The following is a 14754-nucleotide window of genomic DNA, read 5'->3' as shown; positions in this document are numbered from 1 at the left end:
GACTCCTAGATTGAGTAACTGACCTGAACCCTTCAGGGGATAGTCTCTCTCAAGGAAATCTAGATGTTTGGGGAAGTATTTTTCTTCGGATGACAGCAGCTGAAGTGTGCTCTCATAGTCAGGCCGGTTAATTCCATGGGCCCCAAAGCACATTTTTCCCTTGCCCTGTCTTCCTCTGATCTGAATGTTCAGGTTTCAGAAAATGAGCAAATTATACATGAAACTTGGGTTTTCTGGGTGGCACAGTGGTAAAGAATCTGCCTGCAGGAGATACAAGAGACATGGGTTCTTTCCCTGGGAGGAGGAAGATCCCCTAGAGGAAGAAATTGCAACCCACTCCAGTATTTTTGCCTGGAAAATTTCATTGACTGAGGACCCTGGCAGGCTACAGTGTATGGGGTCACAGTCAGACACGACTGAGCCACATACATGAAACTTGAGTTTATCCAGAATATTTATTCAGAGTAACCCTTAAATTCAACTAATATATTTAACCTTTATATAGTCATATATTTAACTTCTGTCCCCTTTTTACATTTCAAAACCTCCTTCCTTTTGTGTGTATACACACACTTCTTAACATTTCCACTCTCACAGGGAAAAAAAAATGTCAGCACAAATTACCATGCTTTCTCCCAAAATAATGCCTGTTGTTTGGAACTTTTTGCCATTTGAAGAAGCCAAATAGAGAAAAAAATGTCATGGGCATCTGATGAAACAAATTTGCAGACACTCAAATACTTCAGTTTACAGAGGTCCTTTGCACCACTGATGCTTCTTGGGGACATTCTGGAAAACAGTCTATCTGTAAGCAATCTGTTTCAGTGCCACGTGTTTTCTAAACTTCTTTGCCTGTTGACATTTTTTAAAAGGAACATATTTGCATGTGAAAACAGGACCTTTTGTTTCTTATACATTTACTCTGTTAGAAAAATTAAAAACAAAACAGGTTGTCTTGCCTAACTGCTTATGAAGGAGCATTTTGTAAAGGACACTTCCTAGTTCTTTGACCAATCGTATTTTAAACTACTCTTTTTAAACTCTCTCTATTAACTCTGAAGCTGGCTAGAACTTATTATTAAAATGAAAAGTTCTGGAGGTAACGTTTTATTTTGTATCTAACTATAGCATTTCCTTTCTTAGGTTTAATTATTTTCTTATTTATGTCTAGCTTTATATTGCCGTAATTTTTTTTGTTTGTTTGTTTTTGGCTGCATCGGTTCTTAGTTATGGCATGCGGGCTCTTCTTTTTGGTGCATGGGCTTCTCTAGGTATGAGGGTTCAGTAGTTGTGGCTCCTGGGCTTAGCTGCCCTCAGCATGTGAGACCCAGGAAGTTCCCCTTCCTGGGACTGAACTCGTGACTCCTGCATTGGAAGGTGGATTCTTAACCACTGGACACACCAGGCAAGTCCCCAGTATTGCTGTAATTTTTGTCCACCAGAATATTTCGGAAAATTCTTCTAGCACAAAATATGATTTCCCTTGCCCAGTCCTTGAAGTTGTTTCTGGCCATGTGACTTCTCTGGGTAATGAAGCCGGAGGAGCCATGGTGTGCGTCACTTCCGGGCTGAGGACTCTCTTCACACTCCCCTCCCACTGCTGCCTGCCTCGATGGCAGCAGGGCACTCCAGGCAAGGCTCCCATCCAGAGGTCCCTTAGTAACCACGATTAAGTGTCCCTCTGCCTCCCAGTGTGGATGGGTATTGTGAAAAAGAAGTGAATCATTCAGATAAATATAATATTAAGATAAGCCATTAGCCAATTGCAGCCAATATCCTTCCAAAACTTTAATGAAGTTTTGATGTTTCTTGATAGTAGCCAAAGGAAAAAAATATATATATTTCTCACCAATGACGCCATCACTACCACCTCTCTATGTACTGCTTGACCTGAACTCTCTATTGAAGTTGTTGCCTGTAGAATTTAGGTTGTTAAACTAGCTGAACTTTGAGATGATTATATGGGGACAACAGTGGGATAGGAGCGAGAAAGCCTGACCTGGATCAGTGCCTCATTTCTTGCAAGATATCGATATAAAAGTCATTACATGAGAGGTTGAACAGTCTGTAGAAATTCAGACTAACATCTCGTGTTCCAGCATCTGGGGAGCTAACATTTATTAGATACTATCTAGATACACTAGCAGATATCCCTAGAAATAAAGTTTTTGTTTCTATACTATTCATGTTCTTTTTTGGGGGAAAAAAGCCAGTTGTTAGTTTGAAACCATGAAAATGACTATGCTTTTAAAAGTTTATTTACTTTCAGCTGTGGTTGGGTCTTTCTTGCTGTGCAATTTTTTTCTAGTTGCAGCAATGGGGGGCTAATCTCTAGTTACAGTGCAGAGGCTTCTCATTGCAGTGGCTTTTCTTGTGGAGTACAGACTCTAGGGCACTTGGGCTCAGTAGTTGAGGCTCCTGGGCTCTAGAGCACAGGCTCAGTAGTTGTGGCACACCAGCTTTAGTTGCTCTGAGGCTTGTGAGATCTTCCCTGATTAGGGATCAAACCCACGTGTCCTGCATTGACAGGTGGATCCTTCACCATTAAGCCACCAGAGATGCTCTACCATGCTTTATTAGATGAAATGTTTTACTTCCTTAAAGTCTGCAGATTTTCATTAAATTTCTCACATCAAGAAAGATTTGTCTGAGGACGATCAAAGTTAGAGACAGTTTCTATTCATGTCTTTTGTCTTGCCCTCAGTTACAGCACAATGACTGCTTTGCATTTCTTGTGAATTTCCATTCACAAAACCTCATTTATTCAGTTAGACTTATTCTGGTTGTGTTATTCTATGGGGTTAGAGTTCCAGGGTTACAGACTCTCAGAGATTTGGCTATAGAGGGCTTATTGGAGATGGCTCTTATAAGCAACACCTATAACGAAGAAAAGAAGCAGAAATGCAATAGCGGCCTGAGCTGATTCCATTAGCGAGTTGGCCCGGCCCCCTTCAGGATTGCCCTCAAAAAAAGGGACCCAGGTCTTGCAGCCCTGCATCAACCAATCACTGGATGCAGGTTGACCCATGAAAGGGGATGACTTTGGAGCAATGGAGTGCCTTCATCCAAGTAAAACTCCTGGTGATAGACTCAGCTGCTGGTCATCTCAGGCAAAATTAACTCAAAGTAAATCACAGATCTAAATGTGAAACCTAAAACTATAAACCTTCTGGTAGAAAAAAGAAAATATGTGTGACCTTGGGCAAAGATTTTTTAAATCAGATAGCAGAAGCATGATCCATGACAGTACAAACTGATAGATTAGACTTCATCAAAATTAACAACTTCTGCTCTTCTAGAGACACTGCTAAGAGAATGAAAACACTAACCATAGACTGAAGAAAATACCTGCAAAACACACATCTGAAAAATTACATGTATCTAGAATATATAAAGAACTTTCAAAACCCAGTGATAAGAAACAAACAACACAACTTAAAAATTTGTGTTGGACAAAACATTTCAATAGATATGTCACCAAATGAGACAGAAGGATGGCAAATAGATGAAAACATGCTCAAACACCATTAGTTATTGAGGAAATGAACATTAAAACCACAATGAGATACCACCTCACCTATTAGAATGGCTAAACTTAAAAGGCTGGCCTTACCATAATCAGAGAGAATGTTAATAAACTAAAACTTTCATACACTGCTAGTGGGAATGTTACATGATGCTACAAATTTGGAAAATACTTTGAGAGTTGTTAAGAAAGTTAAAAATACAGCTTACCATGTGATTCAACCATTTCACTCTTAGGGATTTACCCAAGAGGAAAGAAAGCATATGTCCATACAAAGATTTGTACATGAACATTTATAGCAGCTTTATTTGTAAAAGGTCAAAAGCTGGAAATAACCTAAATGTCAGTCAGTGGGTGAAGGCATAAGCAAACCGGTGCATTCAGTGCAGTGGAATACTATTTAGCAATAAAAATTAATTATTAATGCACACTAAAATGTGGATGAAGTTCAAGATAATTTTGCTGAGTGAAAGGAGTCAGTAAAAAGTTGCATATTGTATGACTTTATATAAAGCTCAAGGAAATGCAAAACAATACATAAGGACATGAAACATGCTTCCTTGGAAATTAGGTGGGAAGGAATGAGTAAGAGGGATTACAAAAGAGCATGAGAAAGTTCTGGGAGTGATGGAAAGATCATTATCTTGACTGGGATGGTGGTTTCACATGTGTATACATATGTTAAAACTCATCAACTTGTACACACTACATTTGTCAAGTATGCTTAAGGAAAAAATAGAAAGGAGTAAAGAAGAAAGAAAGGAAAAAATAAAAGGAAAAGAAAGGAAACAAAATCTAAAACAGTTCTGAGATATCATTTCTTACATACTGGAGTGGTAAAATAACCTATTTCTTATAACAGCAACAAATCTTTATATTTAAATATACATAGAAATGTAATTCTATATTGGTCTCATTGCAAGATAAGTAAGAATGTCTCCTGTAAATCATTTGAAATGTTCCTTTAAAATACAAGCAATATTTAACAACTGTAATTCATTAGTGATTTGAAGGTTTGCTTAGCAAAGAGAAGAATCTTTTGAAAGCTATTTCAGAATGCTAAAATTTAGAAATATCAGAAATGTGACCAAATATATGCTTCCTGCAAAAATAATGCTATGTTATACCTAGTACTAGAAGAATAGAAGTTATGCAATTTGACACAATTTAAGGCATTCTTGTCTTTCCCGGTTTGTCAAATGTAGTATTTTAAAAGCTAATTTAAGCTTGTTTTATAAAGTTGACTTCCTATATAGTGTGCTATGAACTTGACCTTATGAATTACAAAATTTTAAAGTGCTTTAATATTTTGGGCTCTTGATAATTCTTTAATGAAGTCATCACTGAATTACAATTTGAACCCTAAATGGCGTATGAGGTTTCATAATAAGCCTAGTTTTGTAAAATGAGTGAAATAGTTCATACATATTCTAGCATTAATGAATTCGTAGCCACACTCTCATTTTTGGATGTGCCACTCTACATAACGAAAGGTCATGTGATGTTTTTACATTGTTCATTTCTGTGTCACAGTTTTCAGGGATAGTTCACAGGGAGAAGCCCTGAGTCAGGTATTTGGTTCAGGTCACACCTCCTCGCAACAGAGCTTTTATTTCCTAAACAGTTTCCAATGAGATGACTTATAAGCACTAGATGTTCTTTGTCAGAGGATGTTAAAGTGGAGCGAAGGCAACAGTTCAAATAACATTCTAATATGGTCCAGATAAACAGGGGTAACCTGGCACCTGAAAAGTGGATCTACGTAAATTCTCACTGGATGATACCATAATGTTCTTGCTCTCCAGTTAACATATGACTCATCCATCACTCAACAACTGGACTCTCCCTCAACCTCCTTGACTCTACATTTCTTAATTCCTAAGGTGATAATAATCATATTCATGGAGCAGGAGGAGGAGGAGAAGAAAAGTACAATAGTGATGATTTTAACCCACCCCCCCCCCCATGTGTTGCTGTAACAATTCAGAGGGACAACATCTGTCAGTTACCTAGTGCTTTGCCTGGAACTCAGTCCAGTCGTTCCGTTTCAGATGGTATTGAGTGAAGGCCGTTTTGGTATCACAAACTTTCTTTCAGGGACATAGAGATGAATGGGTCTTCCCAGGTGGCGCTAGTGGTAAAGAAACCGCAGGAAACATAAGAGACAAGGGTTCGATCCCTAGGTTGGCTAAATGAGGGCATGGCAACCCACTCCAGTATTCTTGCCTGGAGAATCCCTAAGACAGAGGAGCCTGGTGGGCTACGGTCCATAGGGTCGCACAGAGTCGGATACAACTGAAGCCACTTAGCTGCAGAGATGAATAAAGACTCTAAGGACGCACAATTTACCAGTAAAGTCAAGATGTCAAAGTACTGTTCAGAGGCCAGGTGCCACAAAGGTAGAGTGTGTTTCATTCTGCTTTGGTGCTCAAGATACCTTCAGAGAATTAAAGACATTTTTATCCTTCATCCCGTGTGTTCTCTCCTAAAGCTAACCACAACTATTCAAAAGAGGCATCTGAGATCCACCTACAGTTTGGTTCCTTGTGGTACAGAGCAGAATCTGGTCTGCTAAATAATCATCCTTTGAGTTCCAAGATTTGAAGGGGGTTGTGCATTGAGGAGGCAGCACTAATTGTGACCATCCTATGGCCTTCAAGTCTCTAATCCTAACCTCTACCTCAAGCTAAATGTTTTCTTTTAGAAATGTAAAAATTCAGTAACTAAGGCAGAAGCAGTTACTTTAAGCCCCAGGGCTCTCAACTGTGTGAAATGTAAATTGAGAGAAGAGGGATTCTGAACTCCGGGAAGCTAATTGGGAGCCCTAGGCAGAAATCCTAAATGCAGTCATTGGAGCCTTGTCCTTTTCAGTGTCTTAGGCAGCCAGTGAGAGGGTTACCTCTAGGGTGTTAACTGATTAGCATTGTTAGAGAAAAGGCCGTCAACAGAGATCGGTAGGCTGAAGTCTCCCATTTCCAAAACTCCAATTTAACTACTAGCGCAAGGGTTACAACTAACCAGAGAAAAAATGTTTTCATATAGTGCCAGTGAGGGACACTCTTCCTTTGGACAACAAAACCGTAAATAGCTCTACTACATAAGATAAAAACTCACTGAAAAATAGTAATAGAATATTCAATGATAACTAGAGGTAGAAAAATTCTTCATAAAATCATATTCTACTAATCTAAGTGAGTTTCCCGTTGACTTCTATTTCTTCAACAAAAACCCACCTCCTGAAAATTTCTGTGGGTTTGAGACATATGTCCAGTCTGTCTGGGGCCAGAATAAATGAATTTTTAGAAAAGAGATGTTAACACTGAACAAAAATAATTGTGTGGAAGTAAGGTTCTGAATATGTACCTCACTAGATCAAATGTTTTTAGCTGATAATGCCAGGGTGGGTCATGAGTAGAAAAGCAGAATGCTGAATCCAGAAAGAAATAGCGAAACCAAAGGGCAAGGTCCCACAGTCCACAGAGTGTCTGTTTGAAATGAATCTATTGCTAATAGCTATACCACTGTACACTTGTAGATAGCTTCCCAACCATTTTCATATCCCAAACATCTTATATCAAATAGACTCTTAAAGTCTCATCATCCTCATCCTACAGATGAAAAACAAGACTTGGAGAATTTAGGTGACTTGGGGTATCATTACAGCCTAATTCCTAGGCCTGCAGTCTTCCTTCTCTAGCATGCTGCCTCTACATTAGAGCTGGAAAGGTTGTTCCAGAAATGTCTGTGGGTGGAGTCTAGGGGGTCCTTACTGAATCTGAATCAAGGGTGTACAGATAGCTCATCCTTTTTCTTTTTTAAAGGAAATCCTCAAACTTGCATAAAAATAGAAAGCTAGTACAGCCACTATGGAGAACAGTGTGGAGATTCCTTAAAAAACTGGAAATAGAACTGCCATATGACCCAGCAATCCCACTTCTGGGCATACACACTGAGGAAACCAGATCTGAAAGAGACACGTGCACCCCAATGTTCATCGCAGCACTGTTTATAATAGCCAGGACATGGAAGCAACCTAGATGCCCATCAGCAGACGAATGGATAAGGAAGCTGTGGTACATATACACCATGGAATATTACTCAGCCATTAAAAAGAATGCATTTGAATCAGTTCTAATGAGATGGATGGAACTGGAGCCCATTATACAGAGTGAAGTAAGCCAGAAAGATAAAGACCATTACAGCATACTAACACACATATGTGGAATTTAGAAAGATGGTAATGATAACCCTATATGCAAAACAGAAAAAGAGACACAGATGTATAGAACAGACTTTTGGACTCTGTGGGAGAAGGCGAGGGTGGGATGTTTCGAGAGAACAGCATGAACATTATCTATAGTGAAACAGATCACCAGCCCGGGTGGGATGCATGAGACAAGTGCTCTGGCCTAGTGCACTGGGAAGACCCAGAGAAATCGGGTGGAGAGGGAGGTGGGAGGGGGGATCGGGATCGGAATGGGGAATACATGTAACTCCATGGCTGATTCATGTCAATGTATGACAAAACCCACTGCAATGTTGTGAAGTGGTTGGCCTCCAACTATTAAAAATAAATGAAAAGAAAAAAAATAGAAAGCTAGTGTAATGAGTCTCTATGAACTCATCACAGCTCTAACACCAACCCACCCAATTGTCACCTGAGGCCTCCAGGGGGACTGGTTGAGGCTTAGGCAGAAAGGACCCAGCTGCTCCAGAGTGACTTGGAAGGGAATGAACTGAGCATATCGGGAAGAGACTGTGATTTAAACCCAAGCCCAAGCAAACCAAGGAAGACGAGTTACCCAATCTGTTTCACATCTAAATTCCAGAGTTTCCTCATATACAAGCAAATACTTTGCAGTAACCCAGGATGTCTATGTTTGTGCAGGACCCCAGAGAGCAGTGTGAGATCCCAAGGAAAAGCGTGACCACAGCCACCCCATACCAACTTCCCTCCTGCCCAGCAGCATCCCCTCATTGGTACCCTGTCCACTTTAACACAGTCTACTTGATAAAGGACATGTTTTTTTTTTTTTTTTTTAATGTTTACTAGTACAATTTGAAAGAGAAACTATGTTAGAAAAATCTCTACATCAATTAAAGAAGTTACAGTTTCATTAACTGTAATGCTTTTAAAAGAGAAACTCATGAAAACCTCTTTTCTTACCGGTATTTTGTTTCTTTGTTGTGTATTTGATGTTGAATTTCCAGACGTGGTGCTGAAATAAAGTAAGAATTTAGAATTCCAGAATTTTCTCTCAGACATGCACACACTCATACATATACACACCCTGCATCTAATAGATCTTTATGCTGTAACACTGAAGATGTATCTTCTAAAGTATTTCCTCCCAATGTCATTTTCTGAACAATTTTAAAGGAAGTCAAAACTAGGGAATGTAAACTTTACTTGAAGAAGATAAAATAGCCTTTAAAGGTCCTCTTGAGAATAAGCAGTCCGAACAGTACAATCTGTTCTGAAAACCTGCAAAATATCTTATTTCAACTAGAAAAAAGAGAGAAGAAAAACATATCCTATGAAACAGCAGACTTTGAGAATTCTTTGTCTCCTACACTGGGCTTCTCAATCAATTTCTCTTTGTCTACTGGATTATTTCCAACAGTTTACAAACATGCTGTTATTTATTGCATCTTGAGCCCTCTTAACCCTTTAGTTTCTGTTTGATTACTCTGATCCCCTTTAGAGCAAAGCTATATTGTCACTTTCTTCCTATTTTTTGTTAAAGCCACTCCATTCGGACTCTCACAACTATCATTCCACAGAAATTGCACTTACTGAATTCGATAGTGAGTCCACATTACTGTAAGCAGTGGTCATGTGTCACAGTTCATCTTAACAACTTTTGACATGATTCAAAACTCCCTCCTTGCAATGCATTCTTCACTTGGCTCCCAAGATATCCTAAGGTCCCAGACTTTCTTCCCATTCCATCTCCTGCTCCTTTTCAGTCTCCTTTGATGGTTGTTTCTTCTTTCTCTCAACTCTCGACATTGGCCTGTTCTCTTCTCTACTCAATTCTCTCCCTCAGTGAGCTGCTCCAGCTTCAGGAATTTAAATGTTATTAGTATGCTGGGCTTCCCTGGTGGCTCAGACAGTAAAAGAATCTGCTTGCAATGCAGGAGACCTGGATTCAACCCCTGGGTTGGGAAGATCCCCTGGAGAAGGGAATGGCAACCCACTCCAGTATTCTTGCCTGGAGAATTCCATGGACAGAGAAGCCTAGCAGACTACAACCCATGGGGTCGCAAAAAGTTGGACATGACTGAGCAACTAACACAATATGCTGATCACTCCCCAATATATATTTCCAGTGCAGACTTCTCCCTTGAAATCCAGATGCATTTATTCAATTGCCTTCTTGACATCTCCACCAGGATGTCTAGTAGACATCTCAATTTCAACATTTCTAAAACCTAACTCCTGATTCCTACTCCCAAGACTGCTCTACTTGCAGTCTTCTCCATCTCAGTTGACAATGACATTATCTTTCCAGTTGCTCAGGCCAAAACCTTGACTTTTCTTTTTGTCATGGAAACCAAATCCAACCCAACAGGAAATTTAGGGATCTACCATCATAATATATCCAGTACCTGGCCAGTTTTCACCATCTTCATTGCTAACAACCTGGTTTAAACCTCAAGCTACATCAGATCTTACCTGAACTGTTGCATTAATCTCCTAAATGTGTCTCTGGTTTTCACTTTTGCCCCCTACCTTCAGTTTTCAACACACATCAACTGTAAAAATATTATTTCACTCCTCTGCTAAAAACAAACAAAAATCTCCAATAAAGGATTCCATTTCACATAGAATAAAAGCCAAAGGCCATATAACAACCTACAAGTTCCTAAAGATGTCTTTGCCATTCAGCCTTTCCACCTACTGTAGGATTCCATTCCGTTCCCTTCCTCCCCTCCCAAACACAACACTCCTTTTACCTGTCTGAATTCATCTCATATCCTCTTCTCAACTCCTCCCTTTTGAGTCACACTGGCTTTCTTATTGTTCTTCCACCGCTTATGCCAGGAAGTTTTCATCTATACTTGTCCACCGGGCTTTTTACTACTTCCTTCTTTTCTTTGCTCAAATATCCCTTTCTCAGGCAAGACCACCAGATGCACTTCATTTAGAATTAAGCTCCTCACTCCTCTGTCCGTCCAAATTACCTTGATTGATTTTTCTCTGCTGTGTTTACCACCTTCTAACACTTTAAGTACTTGCATGTTTATTATATCCATTGTGTTTCCTCTCAACTGAACATATAAATTCCTTAAAGATAGGGAATTTTTTATGCTGTTATTTTTTTACTCTATCCCTAACATCTTCAAGAGGGCTAGGATGGTCAATAAATATTTGTTGAACAAATAAATGAATGAATATTTGAGCTAATAAACCTCCAATCTTAATAAGTCATTCTGTTGTTACCAACCAGCAAGCCTTATTTTACAATACTGGGGCACTTTTCTTATTTTCTATCCTACTATCTCCCTAATGAGTGTGTTATTTTATTCCTGTATTTCTGTGCATGTCTCTTACTTTAAAAAAGTCAAAACTGTTTAAAATGTTCACAGAGTAATCAGTGACTATTGAACAAAATTAATTAAATTCCCACTTAGTGAAGGACACACTGGGGTTCTGAGAGATATAATTGTTTTTCTTGCATCATACCTAAATCAGCTTTCTACTTGACAGTACCTCTTTATCATGAAATGGAAAACACGCTTTTGATCATCACAGTTGCTGGGAAAAACAGCAAACCATTTGAAGGACCTTAATAAGCTGGCCCTTCTTGCCTTTTAACTAATTTTACTTTCTATCAATCTATCTCACAAAACTGGTATTTTCACCAAATTTGATTTTTACTACCCTGTAATTCCAGGGCGTGTGTTTATCTTTTTCTTAGATTGTTTCCTCATGCTCTCATCTCTGTTTGTTAAAATCTTACCTATTCTTCATGACAATGAAAAGTGAAAGTGTTAGTCGCTCAGTTGTGTCTGACTCTTTGTGACCCCAGGACCCCAGGGACGGTAGCCTGCCAGGCTCCTCTGTCCATGGGACTCTCCAGGCAAGAATACTGGAGTGGGTTGTCATTCCCATTCCTCACACCACAACTCAAATGCTGCTCCCACAAGCCTCTTCAGTTCTACTGGTCAGAACCATTTCTTGCCTCTGTGTCCACAAGCAGATTTTGGATGTCTGTCTTTTATGGGTTTTATTTCATTTCATGATGTTTTACAGCTACTTGTCTACCTCTATTTTTGCATTTCTCAATGACACCTCTCAGAAGACAAGGACTGTGCTTAATCAAGAAATGAATATTCGGTCGCTGAATGAAACCAAACCAAAAAAAAAAATGAGTCTAATACATGTGCATATTCAGATGTGACACAGATATACAAGAAAAAGTACTGTTTGAAGCTAATTTCTTTTAGTAATGCCTGAAACAAAACTATGGGTTTAAAAGGCAGCTTTGGCTGCCTGACAATAATATTTAAAGGTCATGAGTCATGGCCTCAGGGTAACCATAGTAACTCAGCATACAACAGGACAAGTCATATTGTACCATAATTAAGGGAACAAAAGCTTTAGAAAGCCTATTAGCCTTGAGAGAAAACAAATTAGAATTACCAAATATATTTATGAAGCTTGTTTTTATTGCAGTGATTTCTTCCTTCAGGGTTCACAGAAGATCTGAAAAAACATCTTCAAATTTCTTTTGGCAGGAAGTAATAATATGACATATAGGCCTTATAGTTGTTTTTTCCAGTATTTAATAAGGACATAAATATTTCATTCCTTTCAGTGAAAAAAAATTCCTTATATCTGTTCTCCCAAATTTTTGCCTCCTTTTTTTTCACCAATTCATCCAAGTGGATGAATATTTTAATAAAATTCATTTGGAAATACACCTATTGAGCACCTCGTCTCTTTTAGGAGAGGATAAAGAGCTGTTTGTTTCATCCCCTAGGTTAATTGCATCCAGCGCCTAACCATCCCTGGCTTAGAAAACACTGTGCACGTTCCCATTTGGTTTAAACTATACACGCTATGGAGTAGGTCTGTCTCAAGGGCCTGGGAAGAGGAGGGGAGAGAAATTAAGGCAGGCAGATACATGGGGCCAGTTTGTTCCTGCTTAGAAGTGAAAGAGCTGAATTGCACCGTTCTAAAGGTGAAGTGGAGTTTCATGGTCGTCCACTGTCTCCTTCATCAGAGCCCTGCTCCATGCTTGCACAGAAGACTGCTCCATACATCAAGAGAACAGACCCCCCACTGATGATTCACAGTGAGGGCAAAGCCCCGCTCTCCACTTGACTTCCCTGCTGATGGCACCCTGGGCTGTTCCTTTCAAAGTTGTTGTTTTTATCACAGGCCATTTTTCCTCCATTTGGTAACATTGCATTCAGCTCTCCAATTGTCAGCACATTGACATGTCATCTCTAAAAGTGCCATGTTCAGAGAAATGAAAACAAGTGTTTGCTACATTTTTATTTTCTTTAACAGAAACTACCTTCACAAAACTTCCTTCCCCCAAAAGATTGTCAATCTTTTGCGAGTCACAGACTCCTCTGCACGTAGAAATGTTTCTCACAAACAGGAGAATTTGTGAATTTCTCATTTCATTTATGGACCATAGACATAGGTTAAAAGTAAATAAAAACAAGGCTCACATATTTCTTGTTGGAGAAAGAAATGGCAACCCACTCCAGCATTCTTGCCTGAAAATACCCACAGGCAAAGGAGACTGGAGAGCTACAGTCCAAGGGATTGCAAAGACTCAGACACAACAGAGCAAGTGAGCACACATTTCATGTGATGAAAATACATTTTAAATCTTAATAAATCAGGACTAGAGTTACATGTGTGCATATCACAAGGACATCATTTTAGAGGATATAGCTCTTTCTACAGAAAAGTTCTGGTTATCTCTCATACAAGGTTTAGAAGAAAATTCTAAGTGGAAGGTACATCTACATTTTAAGGGGAAAGGAACATTGTGTCAACATGCAGATTTCCTAGTAATTAACTATAGACTGATTGTAGCAAGGTACCATACTTCCATATTTATAGCCAGAGTTGGTTTGGATTTCTGTTTGAGTATAGTTGGAATGACCTAACTTCTTTTGTGTATATCTCTTGGCAAGGGAGCAGCAAGGATGACGTTTCATTCCAGTGGTTCTAAAAAAGGGCTGCCTCAACTTCCCCTTCTCACACCAGTATCATGGTTGGGGTGAGTATGTGATTTTGAGAAGAATGAGTGAGGAACGTTTTATTCATTCAACAAATATTTACTGAACACCTTCTGCACATCAGACCCTGCCCTTTCATCTGAGAAGGCATCCATGTTCAAAGAAAGGGATCATTCTCCAGGAAAGGAGAAAAAGTCTGTCTGATGTTTTTCCCCAGACATGAAGGAAAGGTTTTCTTTGAAGCACCAAGTGAAGGCTACTTTATCTATAAATTCCCACGAATTCTTTTGGAACAGGAGTAGTTAGGAACTCACCTGCTCCTCCCTGGGGTGTCACACCCTGGGACCACAGATGTCCTGCTGTAACATTCTCCCATCTCAAATCGGGCCCCCTGAGATGTCCTGTCTGTGGGACAGACATCGACTATCCCCATTCCTTAGACATTTAGAATCCCTGTTACTACTCTGCTGTCCCTGTTACTAGGCAACAACAATGGCTGAGGAAAGGACCTTTAGCTTCCCAGAGAAAAAGTTTCAATTCCAAAGCCACAGTAACCTCTAAAAACATCTCACAAATCAGATCCAGGCATGAGTGTAGATGAAAATCACTATGGATTCATCATTTCTGGAAAATGCACTCAAAGTGGGCCACAAGTAATGGTTTTTGTGCTCAAACCATGACATGTTTACATTCAGAGCCAGTGCTAAGGGAACAATCACACTGTTTGTCTGAGTGTGTGTAGTCACCGAAATGGATTGGTTTACAGGCTGCCAGTAGTTTTTGCCACAGACTGCCTCCCCTTGTGATAATCCCATAGGCCCAGGCAGAAAACTGCACGGGGCCACATCCTAATTAAGGCTTCTATCCAGACTGAGGATTGCAGAAGTGATAAATTGTGCTGATTAGCTGGTGATCTGCTCACTGTCACAAATCATCTGTAGCCACTGCTCCTTCTTCCTTGTTGTTTGTCCGAAAAACACAGCCACTTTCTCCCAGCCAGTTGCTACATCCTTCCCTGG

At 39.6% G+C, this 14754-nt stretch overlaps 1 long non-coding RNA gene across 1 annotated transcript; it reads right to left on the bottom strand.

Moving 5' to 3' along the window:
- Positions 1 to 5593: 5593 nt before the first annotated feature.
- LOC122440120 lies at positions 5594 to 14120 on the bottom strand. The gene is made up of 3 exons (XR_006269054.1): positions 14050 to 14120; positions 8694 to 8745; positions 5594 to 5657 (listed from the first exon to the last, which is right to left on the bottom strand). It is a non-coding gene; the product is annotated as an uncharacterized LOC122440120 (long non-coding RNA).
- Positions 14121 to 14754: the final 634 nt, after the last annotated feature.

The sequence above is a fragment of the Cervus canadensis genome, chromosome 4 (genome assembly GCF_019320065.1).
Source record: "Cervus canadensis isolate Bull #8, Minnesota chromosome 4, ASM1932006v1, whole genome shotgun sequence".
In the NCBI taxonomy this organism is placed as follows: Eukaryota; Metazoa; Chordata; class Mammalia; order Artiodactyla; family Cervidae; genus Cervus; species Cervus canadensis.
This window is presented reverse-complemented; position numbering and strand designations above follow the sequence as displayed.